This window comes from Mauremys reevesii, linkage group 17 (assembly GCF_016161935.1).
Source record: "Mauremys reevesii isolate NIE-2019 linkage group 17, ASM1616193v1, whole genome shotgun sequence".
NCBI classification, from domain to species: domain Eukaryota; kingdom Metazoa; phylum Chordata; order Testudines; family Geoemydidae; genus Mauremys; species Mauremys reevesii.
Window position 1 is genome coordinate 21,385,469 of NC_052639.1, and position 14,064 is coordinate 21,399,532.

General features: G+C 55.4%; 3 non-coding genes across 3 annotated transcripts; 2 read left to right on the forward strand and 1 right to left on the reverse strand.

Annotated features, from left to right (window-relative positions):
• Nucleotides 1–776: 776 nt before the first annotated feature.
• TRNAS-GCU lies at nt 777–858 on the reverse strand. Its single transcript has one exon. It is a non-coding gene; the product is annotated as a tRNA-Ser (tRNA).
• Nucleotides 859–6,463: 5,605 nt separating this feature from the next.
• On the forward strand, nt 6,464–6,536 carry TRNAF-GAA. Its single transcript has one exon. It is a non-coding gene; the product is annotated as a tRNA-Phe (tRNA).
• A 3,337-nt stretch (nt 6,537–9,873) lies between these two features.
• On the forward strand, nt 9,874–9,945 carry TRNAL-CAG. Its single transcript has one exon. It is a non-coding gene; the product is annotated as a tRNA-Leu (tRNA).
• Nucleotides 9,946–14,064: the final 4,119 nt, after the last annotated feature.

The window sequence follows — 14,064 nt, forward strand, 5'->3', positions numbered from 1 at the left end:
GAGATATGTTATGAGGTTGGGAAATGCCCCCCACCAGCCTTTCAGGTGTGACAAGGAGGAGCCAGACTCGCTGCTGGCCCATTGAAGGGATCCACACTCCCAAGGACTATCCCAGGAACCGTGTACAATGCAGGCTTCTCCGAGATAGCACAGCGACAATGGACACTGCTTGAGTCACATGGTAGCAAAGGAGCTTCCTAGCAAGTTGGAAGAAACTATGAAAGGGAGGAAGAGACATCATGACTTGGCCTCTCTCCCCCACCTCAATACCTGTAAACACATCTGGAGGACAAACACTGAACTGAGATGAATCAGAAGAGAATAATAATAATAGATTCAAATCAACGTCCCCAAACAGACTAGTATGGGTGTTTCAGCAGAAAATTTTCAGTCTGCGGAATTTTGTTTTCTCAGTCAGACCTTGCCAAGGGAAGCAGGGAGGAAATGTTTGAGTTGCCTCCTTCAGAACAGCTTGGTCTAGACACTAGCTCTGGTTCACTGTTCTGGCCTTGCTCGGGTTGAGGGTATTTTAATAATTTGGGGAGGTGCCAGGGTGGTTGAGGGAGATGAGGAGGATGTTCCCTTTTGAGATAAAAACTAAGAAATACAGAACTAGAGAATTTTTTTTTTTTTTTTAGAAATCTGGGATTTAGACATTTTATTTAAAGTAAGGGCGTTCTGAGTTTCTGTTTGCAAGAAGTACCATTGTTTGATCTGTCATTATACCAAATGGGGAGATGGTTGTCTATAAAGGATGGGTGAAGACTAAATGCATCCGATGAGGATGGGATTTGAACCCACGCGTGCAGAGCACAATGGATTAGCAGTCCATCACCTTAACCACTCAGCCACCTCATCATAACTGTAAAAAAAAGGACAGGAGGAGAAATCTAAGGTCAGCAGAGACAGGGGCAATAAGGCATTTTTAAATACTAAGCGGAAGCAGGGGCTGAATGAGCTCCCTCCTCACATCTAGTGAGGAGCTGGGGGAAAGACTTCAGGAACAGATGATGTTTGCATAGACAAACCTACTCTGCCTAGATATGCAGCATGATGGGGCCACTTTCCCAAAAATGACCAGTTTTGGCTGGTGGCAGGTTACAAATCACTTTATGATTGAGTGGAATGAAATGTTATTATCCTTCCTGCATGAGTGAAGGGCAGCAGAACATACCTAGTCGGTCCTGATGGAGGGGTAGGTGGGTGAGGAATAGCTTTTATTGGACTTCATAGAAGTGATTGAGAACGTCACCCTAAACCAGTGGTCCCCAAACATTTCACACTGTGCCCTCTTATCCAGTTAGGGGACGGCAAAACCAAAGCTTGGGGGATTCAGCCCTGGGTGGTGGGGCTCAGAATTTTGGCTTCAGCCCCAGGCACCAACAAGTCTAATGCCAGCCCTGGTGACCCCATTAAAACAGGGTTATGACCCACTTTGGGGGTCCTGACTCACAGTTTGGAGAACCACTGCTCTATGCTGATGGAGAGAGTTTTCCCTGTGGGTGGAAGTTAATCCACTTCCCAGAGGTGGCAGCTATGTCAGTGGGAGTAGCTATATCAGTGGTGTCTTTACCAAGCTGTAGTGTTTGCCACATTTAAGAAGTTTAATCAAACCCCATTTTTAAAAAAACCACCTGTGGTCTGGGAATGGGCAAAGGAGCTCAATGAAGCAGGGTCTGTCCTTCAAATTTGTGGAGATCACGATTCTATACTCCTATCAGTATGGGGGTATAGTTCAGTAGTATAGTGCTTAACTGCCGCTTAAATGGTCCTCAGTTCAAACCCCACTGTTCTCTTATAACCTTCTATTTTTTTTAAAAAAGGAAAACATTTTCATTTCCATTCTCCATTATGTTCAGGAGCTCCACTATACAGGGGTGCTTGATATGAATGTAAACACTCAACATTTTGCTGTCCAAATGCATAAAAACCTAGCAAAGCTGTCCATCGGCTGAAATCAGTTCCAATCCTCGAAGTGTCTAGTTTATGTTTTCATCAATTAAACAAAGGTATCATACAAATGTACATTTGCAAGATCCCTCCAGGAGCTGTGCTGTGCAGAAGAACAAGAACCACATCCAGCTGCAGTTCAGGAATCTGATGACCAAAGAGCCAATAAATGTTCTGAGGGCTGGAGAAAATGCCGTCTAGTGAGCTATTATAACAAGCTCAACCTGTTTCGGCTTATCAAATGAAGATTGAAAGGTGACTTCATTGAAGTGTTGAAGGGCCTTAATGGAGAGAAAAGATGGGGTATGAAAGGGCTCTTTAATCTAGCAGAGAAAGGCATAACAAGACCCAGTGGCTGGAAGGTGAAAAAAGACAAATTCATATTACAAATGTAACTTTAGCGCCCTCATAGCCAAAATGGAGTCTGCTCTGCAGGCAGCTCTGGCCAAGAGACAGCGCGCGCAGGAAGGCAGCAGGAGAAATCCCTTCCACCCCAGGGGCACCTGTTCCAAACCCCCCAGAGTGAACACACACACCCACCCACAGGAAAAGTACAATGGACATAACAAAGGGAGAGATTTATTTACAGAGGGATGAGAGGAGAAAAACAACAAGGTGAAATATAGAGGGAGCAGTAGAACAGGGTTGCATTTAAACCCAGGTCCCACGGGCCCAGTGGGAGCACAGTCTGACAGGGCAGACACTGAGCAATGTGTCTGCGACAGAGTTCACGAGTCCTGAGCAACGTTCCAGTCCAGTGGTGAGTCTTGGGTGCTCCCTGGTCATCTTCAGTGCCAGTGAACTCTCCCCAGCAAACCCCTCGGTGCCCTCTTCTGCCGCTCTCTGCAAAGCCCAGAGAGCGACCCCCTCCCACTTAACTAGCTACAGCCTCCTTCCTTGTTCCCAATGCAGAGTCACCAGCCCCAGTACTCACAGCCCCATGCAGCTCCTGGGCAGCCATGATACAGGGTCCGGCCCGGCCTGTCCTTCTTCGGCGATTCCCCTGGCACAGTGCACCTCTGGCTCCTGTCCTGGGCTGTCCCTGGGCCTGTCCTTCTCAGGCTTCTTTACGAGTTTTTCCCCTTCCTTTCCAGGGCCTGAAGACTGCCTTTCTCCTCCCTCCTTCTGGGAAAAAGATTTATAGGGGCCATGCTCTCTATACCCCAAAGGTTACACAAATAAGATGCAAATATTCAACAGCGAGGATGATTCACCACAGGGACAAGCTACCAAGGAATGTCATTTAATGAAGACTAGCTGCCTTTCTGGAATGTGTTTGCCCCAAAAGTAGCTCTTGTGTCACACAGGAGGCATTTGATATGCAGGGTCAGACTAGATGCTCTAATGGTCTCTTCGCCATAAGTCGACTAATTTCTGAAAAACTGAGTGTAGCATTGGGAGCAGCGTCTGATGTTTTCCTGTCTGCCAGATTGCCAGGGGTGGCTCTAGAAATTCCGCTGCCCAAAGCAGGCGGCGGCGCTGCACCCGCTCGCGCGCCCTTCCCGATCAGCGGCCGGGCAGAAGTGCCTGCGGACGGTCTCGTGGTCCCACGGCTCCGGTGGAGCATCGGCAGGCATGACTGCGGAAGGTCCGCTGAGCCAAATGCCGCCCTGCCAGGACAATGCCGCCCCACACGCCTGCTTGGCGCACTGGGGTCTGGAGCCGGCCCTGCGGCTTGCTGCCTAGAACGAACGCTCCTTGAGTGGGGTGATCCACAGGGAGTAGCTCAAACCTCCAAAGTGCCTGGGCAGGGGCAGGACATTAGCCCAGCAAGGGAGGGGTGTGGCAGTGACATCACAAAGGCCTTTTGCAAGACCTCAGACTATTGGTCAAAGGTGGTGGGGAGGTGGTGACCTCACAGAGAGATGCTGACATCAGCCAGGCACGACAGTGGCAAGGGGCCAGGGAAACCTCAGACACCCCTGTGGCTTTGCTGCAAGTCTCCTTCTCCAGGTCTCTCTTTGAGGACTGAGAGAGTATTCGGGTTCACGGACGTGAGCGCCAGGAGAGAGGAACCCTCTTTCAGTTTTCTCTTCCCTTTTCCTGATTTAACTGAAAACAGCCGTCCCTGTTTAGAAGGTAAGAGCCTCCTCGAGGTTTGGAAACCTGTTCAGTCTGGATCCATCTGGTGACAGTTGAATTTTAGGCATGGAAAACACGAGCTTAAGGAGGCAGAATTTTATTGCGCACCTGGGATTTTGTCCTTAGAATCACAGGGGATATTAGGGTTTGTCCTTTTTTCCACCTTTTCCTCCATCCATCCCTTCCTCCTTTCTCTTTGTCTCTTACTTCTTTTGTCCTTTCTCCTGTTCCCTCCCAACAGCAGGAGAAGTGTGTGTGTGCGTGTGTGTGTGTGTGTGTGTGTTGCGGGGGAGTGCTCAGCAGCTCCCACTGTGGGAGGTCCACCCAAAAATGTGGGGCTGAAATAGTGCTGGGGCAGTGATCCCCACCAGTTACCTGGGCCATCCTTTGGGCTCTCTGGTGAGAACCCTCAGCCTCCCGTCCTCAGTCTCTACCTGATTGGCTGAGCAGGGGTTATTGACAGGAGAAGATTCAGGTCCTTGTTGTTCTCTTTTAAGCCCAAGTAAATAAGTCATAACCAGTCATATGTTTGATGAATTTTGCTGCTTCTCTGCATTAATTGTCTCTGAGCAGTTCATGATTCTCTCTAACATTGCAGTTCTCCTCAAATACTTGCTGAATAATTACTGTGCACTGTTGTTGGTCTGGAGCTCATCCGAGCACTTTATTCAGGTCATTCAATGTCTGAAATTCAAGGTCTGATGGTTAGTTTGAAAATCAGGGCTCTTGGGTCCTATTCTCAACTCTGCCACTGGCTGAGTGTGCGACCTAAGACAAGTCAATTCTCCTTTCTCAGCCTTAGCTTCTCCCTCTTTCAAGTAGGGATAATAATGATCCGCTCCTGCCTGCCTCAGGGTGGGTGGAGGATGGGGATCCATTGGCGAGTGTCACTAGGAGTATCAGAGGGGCCGTGTTAGTCTGGATCTGTAAAAGCAGCAAAGAGTCCTGTGGCACCTTATAGACTAACAGACGTATTGGAGCATGAACTACTGCACACGGCTAAGCAAAGAGAACAAACCCCAAATCCCCCCGTGTGCTTTGGGAGCCAGGTTGCGGTGGGAATCCTGTAGTTCAGATGACTTCAAGCCTGGACGTTGTGATTCTTTACCAGTTTCGCTAGCATTGGGATAGTTTTGTGCTGATGGCCAGTGGTTAAGGTGTTGGAGTTGAAATCAGATAGGGTTCCCCTGTGCAGGTTTAAATCCTGCTCACAGCAAGGCCTGTGTTTTAGCCAGTCCCTCACCCAGGCAATACCTCTGTACAACCCCTGAGACACTCTCAATTCTCTCCCACCCCAAGGAAATCCTGTTCTGCTCCTTTCATAGAGATCCCTGGGACACCCCTCACACTGTGTCCCAGAGGTCAGGCAAACTCTCAGCCCCTGAAGCCTCTGCCACTCACCTGGTGCCCCATAGATCAGCCATAGCCCTGGTTCTGCTCCTCTCTCTAGCGTGCGAAAGGAACCAAGTCAGCGACTCCATGGGAGCTACGGGCTGCAGAACCAACAGAGGAAAAATAGGTGCTCAGTGCCCACTGGCAGCCAGCTCCCCACACCCACTACAGGCCTTGCTGACAAGCTCCTCCTCTTCCTTCAGCCCCTCCCACCTGCCAGTGATCAGCTGTTCAGTGGGGTGCAGGAGGCACTGGGCGGGGGAGGAGCAGAGAGGAAGGAAGAGGTGGGGAGGGAGAGGAATGGGGCAGGAAGGTGCAGGCTGGGAAGAGATGGGACAGGGGAGGGGGCTTGGAGGAAGGGGTGGGGTGGGGTGGGGCAGGGCCTGGGGTGGAAAGTGGGGGCTTTGTCACAGACCCCTCTAGGGCCGGCCCTGAAGGGAAGCACTGACTATCACAGTGACAATACAACTGACCAGCATTGCGGGGGAGGCTGAGGGAGATCCGCACTCACCAGGTCTCTTCTCTCCCCCACGGTGAGCCAGACACTGCTCTCCTGGCTCTCACTCTAGCAGCTGGACGCCAGGCCATTTCCCCTCAGGAAGTGCATCGAGTGCCCTGTGGTGCTGGGGGCTGGCGCTGCTGCTGCCTGTGGGGCTGGCAGGGGCTGATGTCTGCACAGACTCTCAGCTGCCAGGCCGGAGGGGGCACTTGGGACCTTACCAGACTGGCTCAGTGAAGACGGGGGGCTGACAGAGCAATACAGACGCTCTCCAGAGCACGGAGCAGCAGCCGCCCATGCAGCCAGGCAATGAGCATTTCCCACAGCCTGGAGCCGAGGGGGAGGCGGCAGCTGCTGCTCCAGCTCCTCGGGGACAGGCCCTGTCAGCCAACAGCCACTTCTTACTCCCCACAGCTAAGGGCGCCGGGTTCCTCGGTGGGGTGTGGAGCAGCCGTTCGTTTTCCTGTCCTTTTTGTGTGCAACTGCTGACAAAAACTTCCCAGACAGAGAAGCATCAGGCCAAAACACTACACCGCATCTGCTAAAGTAGCTCAGTTGGGAGAGCATTAGACTGAAGATCTAAAGGTCCCTGGTTCAATCCCGGGCTTTGGCAGGCCCTTTCATCCCTCTTTGTACAGGGGTGGCTTGTTTTCTGGGAGCACAGCAGTGCCTGCACCCAAGGTGAGTCCCTGAGCTTGGGCTCTGCAGTAGGAAAACATAGAATGGGCTTCTGCCCCTAGTTGGCCCACCTGACCTTTAACAAGGAGAGATGGGAGCTGTCTTTCCCAACATGGCAGGAAGAGAGCGAGGCAGGTTGACCCTCAGGAATGGTGCCAGAGGGCTGCTGGGCAGTGACAGGCAGGGATTGGGGATGGAAGCTCCTCTGCGCAGCTGAGCAAGGGCAGTACCAGGGATGGGGCATCTGTAAAAGTGACCCAGCAACACCTCTCCTCCTCTGGGCACCTGGAGCAGAGGCAGCTGGTGCTGACAGCTCCAAGGGAAGGCTTAAAAGCCACAGAGCAACTGAGGTCAGGGCCAGAGAAGGGCAGGACCATGCCTAGGTGTGGCCTTCAGACAGGCACAAAAACACCCAGCCAGGCTGCTCCCTGCCGTGCCAAACACCCACTGAAGATCACCAGCATGCGGGGCAGCTGCTGATGCTCTGTGGCCAAGGTAACAAGATGGTAGCAAAGCAGGGCCAGCCCCTGTGGTGGGGCCTCTGACTGGTCCCACTCTCCATGCTCACTTTTGCAATGGGGCAGGAGATTTTACCCCAAGAGGCTTTTCCCCAGCTGGTGAGAAGCAGAAAAACACCCAGGCTCCGAAGACACTGTGTAGCAAGTACCCTCCAGCACAGGGACAGGCGCACACACTTGGAAGAGGAAACTGCTCCACACGCTAGCCGGGCAGCCGCCCATTTTCTTTAACCCAAGTCAGGAAGGGCAAAGGCGAGACTGGAAGCACCTTTGTGACACCCAACCCCCAACTCCTTCCCGGGGCTCTAGCTGAAGCCAGAGCATTGGCCTGAGCAGCCAAGAAGAGGTTCCAGCCCTGAAGGGAGCAGGACTTTCAGCAAAACAGTAAAACTGCAGAAACACAACCACCAAGGGACTTGAACCGTCAGTCCTCTGATCCACACTCAGACGCCTTATCCATTAGGCCACATGGTAACATGATAAAAACCCCTCCAAGCACTTCTTTGGAAAAGCCGGACACTGTGTTTCTCAGGTCATCTACTGAGGGGGGCCGAGACTCTCTGGGCACAAGAAATCGAGTTCCCAGCGACACGTGACACTTAATTCTCTGGAGCCAGGTGCAGGGATTTGGCAGGGAGGATCAGGCATGGGGATTGGGGTGCAGGATGGACCGGCTGTCTAGGTGTGGAGATTTAGTTGCACTGAGGCACAGGAGGGAGGAGGAGGAGGAATCCGGCTGACAGGCAGTGGCTGTGCAGAAAAAGAGGAGGGGTTCTGGCAGGGTCGCCCAGAGGGGGGGCAAGAGGGGCAATTTGCCCCAGGCCCCGGGTCCCGCAGGGGCCCCCACGAGTGTTTTTCGGGGCCCCTGGAGTGGGGTCCTTCACTCACTCCAGGGGGCCCGGAAACTCTTTTCTCCCATCTTCGCCGGCGGAGGAGGTCGTTCGCTCGGGCGGAAGGAGTCCCCGCCGGTGGTGCTCGCCCAGCGGGACCCGCCGCTGGGTCTTGGCGGTAATCGGTGGCGGGGCCCCCGCCACGGGTCTTCGAGGGCACGGCGCGGGTCCCGAACGGAAGGGCCCCTGCTGCGAATTACTGCTGGGCGGGGACCCCCTGCCGCCGAAGCCAGGCCCCGGAATCCTCTGGGCGGCCCTGGGTTCTGGAGACTTTTTGTGCCTCTCGTTTGCCTGCCTGCTCACTCGCTCTTGTGGTGAATGATTAAGAGGGTCTCAACTAGCTCAGTAGGTAGCGCATCAGGCTCTTAATGTGAGAGTCCAGGGTTCAAGCCCTTGTCTAGGCACTGAGCTTCTAAGCTGCCTTGTGTGCCAGGAGCCAAATGATTCCTGGTGCTGCCCACCAGCCACATGTGGATTCCCAGAAGCTGTGGCCATTTCCTGGAAAGGTTCCTTTCCTCAGGAATCAGGAGAGAGGCCACATCCACAGGAGCAGGCCTAGAACACAGTGTCTCTGGCTGGCAGGAAGCGCTGTGGGGCCAGGTGCTGAGAAAGCCCAGAGGGGGAGCAGCAGAGATGAGAAGCAGAGAAGCAGTGAGGACAGAGCACAAGTGTACAGGGGGTTCAGGTCTGGCTACTGTGGGGAACTTCCCTGGTTTATACACGACCCTGGTGCAATTAGCCAGAGAAAGGATCTGAGTCCCTACCCAGAGGCTGCCTGACCCCAAGGAGGCTCTTTCTACTCTCCTGTGCGGCAGAGACCTCGTCACCCCAACAAGGCCGGGCCCAGGAATCCTGGGGGGTTTGATGACCCCCAATCTTGTCATGATCACTTGAACAGGGCTACAGTGTCCCCACTCTGGGCACTTCCCTGACCCACTCCTCATTGCATGTGCTTCAAGCAAACACCATTTATTACCCAGCAATCAATGCAAAACATAAGGAAAGATGGGAAAGGAAAACACGTCACCCTGTTCTGTGGCGCAGGGAGATCACAACCAGCGTCTCTGGAGGGTCAGGGCAGGTCACAGTCTCTCCCTCACATGTCCCAGGCCTCCTCCCCTAGGCCCTGGCTGTGCTGCAGGGACACCACGGGCTGGACACTTGCTCTGGCAGTGGCCACATGCTCTAGGTGACAGGCCCCTTGTCCCAGTGTCAGCCCCCATGTAGGGGATATGATCCCCCTCCCCCTGAAAGTCTGGCCTGCAAGATCTCTTGACGGGTGGCATCTCCTTGCACTGGGCCTTCTGCCCAGGGTCCCCCTCGCTCTCCCACACTGCTCACTGCATCCAGCCCCAGTGCTGCTGCGGCTCTGCCTCCAGCTCCCTGGGCTGCTCCTCTGGCTCCGCTTGCTGCAGCTCTTCTCCCAGCACAGATCTGCTCCCTGGGCAGCTTCTGTGGCTCGTGCTGCTGCGGCTCGGCTCCTAGCACGGATCTGCTCTGGTTCTCCCTGGCTGGTGCAGCTCTGCTCCCTGGCTCTTCTCGGGCTCCTGCTCTCTCCTTAGCTCCGCCGCACTCTGGCCCAGGCAGTTCCAGCTCCCATGGAGGATGGGACCCCCTGGCCTGGTGACTCCCTCATTGCACTGCCTGGCCTGTCAGTGCGGCTAACTTGGAGCTTTGGCCTCTCCCCATTGCCCCTGGGGACTGTCAGTCTCAGGGTCCTGATTTCCCATTGGCCCTTCCCCCTTCTATTGGTGCTGGGAACTAGCCAACCGAACCCCCACTAACTTTTAGTATGGGGCTGACAGTCCCTTACACAAGCCAGCCTTGTGAGGTTCACCGATGTGCAGAGAAGGCAGCATGAGCTGGTCCCATGGTGTAATGGGCAGCACTCAGGACTCAGAATCCTGCCATCTGAGTTCAAATCTCAGTGGGACCTTGTGTTGGCTTGTGGTAAAGTCCTGGAACTTCCAGTGCTCAATTTCCCTGTGTCCAGCTCTGCAAGAGCAAATCTCCCCCTCCTGCTGGGTGACTTGCCCACAGGAGCCAGGTCTGGGTGGTGAATGGCCAAAATTGGTTGGGCCTCTAGAACTTGTTACCCTGTGTTTTGACCAGGTCATTGGGATTCTTGCTGCTTCACATGAGGCCCACAAGTTTGGCCATTTGCTTGCAGCCACATGTTACCTCTTGTCCACTTGGCACTTGAAGGAAGCAGTGCCAGGGCCAGGCTTCATAGTCAGGAAAGGCAGGAGGGAGGCAGAGTCCCAGGCGGGAGCCAGCACCTCTCCTCCTCTGGGCACCTAGAGCAGAGGTGGCTGGTGCTGATAGCTCCAAGGAAGGCTTCAAAGCTACAGAGCAACCGAGGTCACGGCCAGAGGAGGGGAGGACCATGCCTATGCATGGCCAGCAGACGGCACAAAGACACCCGGCCAGCCTGCTCCTTGCTATGCCAAACCCCACTGAAGACGTGCTTAATCCCTTGCTGATCAGGAGGAAAACCTGTCAAAATCTGTGTGGGAGGAGAACCCGCTTGGCTCGGAAGAAGCGAGGAAAACGAGTGAGTGAAAAAATAACCAGAGAGAGAGAGAGAGAGTGAAAAGAACGTGAAAGGCAGAGAAAGAAAGAAAGGAGAGAAAAAACATTAGAAAGAAGGAAAGAAAGGAAGAGCATGAAAGGTAGAGGGGAAAGAAGAAAGCAACAACATACAAGCTAGAGAAGGAAAGGAATGAAAAGAGCGAATGAACCACAAGCGCTAGTTGAAGCTGGAATGGGACAGTCAGAAAGGACAGACTGACCTGTTAAGTGAGGTTGCACCCCAGATTCTCTATGTTGGGGCACAGGCCTCCCATTTCTGTCCTGGCCCTGCTTGGTGGGACCATCCATAGGTGCCATGGGTGGCAAGTTTGTAGAAATTTTGGTCGTGCCCAGAACCCGCCCCCCCCAACTCCACCCCCCCAAACTCTGCCCCCACCTGCCTAAGGCTCTGGGCGGGGTTTCGGGGAGGTATGGGGTGCAGGTCCTGGGCTAGGGATTGGGGGTGCAGGCTTTGGGATGGAGTTTGGGTGCAGGCTCTGGGCTGGGGGTGGGGGTGTAGGAAGGGGTGAGGTGCAGGCTGTGGGAGGAAGTTTGGGTGCTGGGTGCAGGCTCCGGGCTGGGGCAGGGCGTGGGTGTGCAGGAGGGGTGAGGGTGCAGGCTCTGGGAGGGAGTTTGGGTTCAGGCTCCGGGCTGGGGCAGGGCATGGGTGTGCAGGAGGGATGAGGGTGCAGGCTTTGGGACAGAGTTTGGGTGCAGGCTCTGGGCTGGGGGCATAGGAAGGGTGAGGTGGTGCATGCTCTGGGAGGGAGTTTGGGGATAGGAGGGAGTGCAGGGTGAGGGCTGTGGGGCTGAGGATGAGGGGTTCATGCTGTGGGGGCTGGGGTAGAGGATCAGGGTGCAGGGGATGAGGGCTCTGGCTGGGGCTTGGGGATGAGGGTTCATGATGCAGGAGGGGCTCAGGGCTAGGGCAGAGGTTTGGGGTGTGGGGTGAGGATGAGGGGTTCATGCTGCGCAGGGGGCTCAGGGCTGGGGCTGAGGATTAGGGTGCAGGGGATGAGGGCTCTGGCTGGGGCAGAGGATTAGGGTGCGGGGATGAGGGGTTCATGCTGCGCAGGGGCTCAGGGCTGGGGCAGAGGATTAGGGTGCAGGGGACGAGGGCTCTGGCTGGGGATGAGGTTTGGGGCCTTGGGAGGCTCAGGGTGAGGGCGGAAGGGCAGGGTAAGGGCAGCCTGCCTTGCTATTAGGGGTGGGCAGGCGCTAGGACCCTGCGGCAGCAGACAGCAGTTCTGCCGGGAGCAGATCTCCCGCAGCACAGAGCAGGTAGGGGAGAGGCTGGTGCTGCTTTCTGTCAGGCAGGGACGCGGGCTGGGCGGGGGGAGGGGGGGACACGCAGGGCAGGGAGAGGCCCGCGGGGCTGGGGCCCAATCCAGGCAGGGCCGGAGAGAGACCCAGCTCCAAATATTGCTGGAGCAGGGCCCCAGCCCTGAATATTCCTGGAGCCGGGCACCTGCACAGATATAACCTGCCGTCCATGAAGGTGCCTACTGGTACCCCCATGCTGCGAGGAGGGCAAGCCCCCATACCCTCCCCTTGGGACACAGGCTCTCCCCAATCCTGACCCCCTTCCCGCACGCTCCTGGGAATGGGGGAAGGGGGGAAGGCGGGTGCTGAGCACAGGGCCGGCTTTAGGAAGTGCGGGGCCCAATTCGAACATTTTTGGCGGGGCCCCGGCAGGGATGACTAAAAAAAAAAAACATGTAAAAAAAAGCCTTTCATTTCTTAGCAACCGGTTCCCTGTAAAAAGTTCTGCTTTAAGGGATGTGCCACAGTATGTATTTTTTGTACCAATAGGGTTACCATACGTCCGTATTTTAAAAAATTCCTCCCGGATGGCGATTTAAGAACCAAAAAGCTGGACATGTCTGGGAAAATACAGATGTACGTTAACCAGACCTAAAGTTCTTTTTTAAAAAGATGAGCCTGAACTAGAACTGAGCTCCGTTTCATGTGTGTGGATCCCGCGCCACTCCTGGGTGTGCTAGGGTGTCCAGATGTCCAGATTTTATAGGGACAGTCCCGATTTGGGGTTCTTTTTCTTATATAGGCTCCTGTTACCCCCACCCCTGTTCCAATTTTTCACATTTGCTCTCTGGACACCTAGGGTGTGCCCATGTGTGGGTCCCAGCTGCTCCCTGCCCCTCATTGAAGCAGGGTTACTGCCCTGGGAACTGCAGGGCAGCAGTGGACATGGGGCTGGCTGGAGGCAGGGCAGGGGCTGACTGGAGGTAGGGTCTGGCTGCAAGCAGGGCAAGGGTGTGGGGCTGGCTGGAGGCAGGGGTGTGTGGGGTGGGCTGACTGGCTTCAGGTAGGGCTGCAGGGGTGTGGCAAGGGTTGGCAGCGCTGGACACAGAGGAGTGCGGGACTGGCTGGCTTCAGGCAGGGCGTGCGGCAGGGGTTGTCTGGAGACAGGGCAGGAGGTGCGGGGCTGGTGCGGGCAGGGGCTGGCTGCAGGCAGGGCAGGAGTGCGGCGCTGGGTGCAGGCAGGGTGCGGGTACAGGGGTACCGCCCACCCTGTACGGTAAGTGCCTCCTCCTCCCTCCCCACCAGGGTAGCAGCAGCAGCAGCCCGGGGTTCGGGGGCTATTTAAAGGGCCTGGGGCTCCCCTGCTTCTGGCCCCGTCCTTTAAATAGCCACGGGAGCCTTGGCAAAGCAGTGGGGTTCCAGGGGCTATTTAAAGGGCTGGGGCAGTAGAAGCAAGGGGAGCCCCAGACTTTTTAAATAGCCCCCAGAGCTCTAGCAGTGGGGCTCTGGTGGCAATTTAAAGGGCCTGAGGCTCCAGTCCCTGCTGGGAGCCCCAGGCCCTTTAAATTGCCCCCTGGGGAAGCTGGGCCACCCCGGTACAGCGCACTGTCAGGGCTTGTGTGCGGGGCCCTCTTAGGCGCGGGGCCCGATTCGGGGGAATTGGTTGAATTGGCCTAAAGCCGGCCCTGGCTGAGCAGCACCGTGGGTGTCTCTCTCTGGGGCGAAGGAAGAGGATATTTTTTGTACCAGAAGGAAAGAGCAGGGGGCGGGGGCGTTTGTGGAGCCGGGGCGCTCACCAGAGAGAGGAACTGAACGCAGCCCAGCGTGAGCCCAGTGCCAGTTGGAGCCGAGACGCCCGCACCTGGAGGACCATCTCCAGAACCTACCTTGATGGTGCCGTCCATCACCGCTCCCACATGGAGCTTCCCACCTAGATCTCCCTGGACGAGGTGAGGTGGTGCATTGGCAAAGGGGGCGGTTTGAGCAGGGTTCTGTGTGTGTGTGTCTAATTTTGGGAAGTGAAGTCACAAACTGCTGAGGCTGGTTTCCTATTGGTGTGACCGATTTTTGCAAAGCTTCCCCCCCCGCATCTTCTTTTGGCACTAGGGCTTTCTGCGCTGCCGTTGACAAGGCAGAATCAGGGCCCCCGTTGTGCCAGGGGCTGCACAGACACAGAGACAGTCCCTTCCCCAGCTGAGATCAGGCCCTGTTGGGCCAGGCA